Source organism: Crocodylus porosus, unplaced genomic scaffold (genome assembly GCF_001723895.1).
Source record: "Crocodylus porosus isolate Cpor-Errol unplaced genomic scaffold, CroPor_comp1, whole genome shotgun sequence".
NCBI classification, from domain to species: domain Eukaryota; kingdom Metazoa; phylum Chordata; order Crocodylia; family Crocodylidae; genus Crocodylus; species Crocodylus porosus.
Genome location: NW_017728932.1, coordinates 17,178,531 through 17,179,254, shown reverse-complemented (window position 1 = coordinate 17,179,254; position 724 = coordinate 17,178,531).

The following is a 724-nucleotide window of genomic DNA, read 5'->3' as shown; positions in this document are numbered from 1 at the left end:
GCTGGGCAGGAGCAGCCCCGGCGGAGCGAAGGGGGCCCAGCCCCGTGCCCGTGCCCCCACGGGGGCCGTGGGGCTGGGCTCCTGCTGCCGCCCCTGCTCCCAGGCCTGCGGGGTCGGCTGTGCCCTGCCCTGTCCATGCGCCAGCTGGGCGTGCTGGGGCCTGCGGGTGCCAGGGGCTGGGCCGTGCCCCCCCGCGCGGCGTCACCTTGAGCCCGCGCCGGCGCTGGGTGAAGGTCAGAGGCAAGGACTTTTCCCCGCCCCGAAGTGCTGGCTCAGCGCATTCCCTGCCCAGCCAGCCATGAGCACGGAGCGGGCTTTGCTGGGGATTATGTGTCCAGCCCCTCCCTGCAGCGGGGACCTTGCCCCCGGCTCCCAGCGGCACTCGCAACCCTTCCTGCCGCCGCCGTGCGCTCGGCGCTGTACGTACGTGCAGCTCGAGAGCCCCCGGGAGCAGGCCCGCGAGCTGGGGGGTCCCGCCATGCCCAGGGCACATCGCACACCCCCGGCAGCCACGTGGCATGTGCACGCAGCTGAAGTGGCACCGCCGGTCGTTGCTACCCCAGGGCGAGTCGGAGCCACCTGGCAACCCTGCCCACGGGAACCTGCTCGCAAACAAACACGGAGCTGGGCGTGGAGCGCGGGGCAGGGGGCCAGCCCCAGGGCACCTCTTCCCAGGGCATTTGCAGGCCAGGGCAGCAGCGGGGAGCTAGCAGGCCCCTGGCAC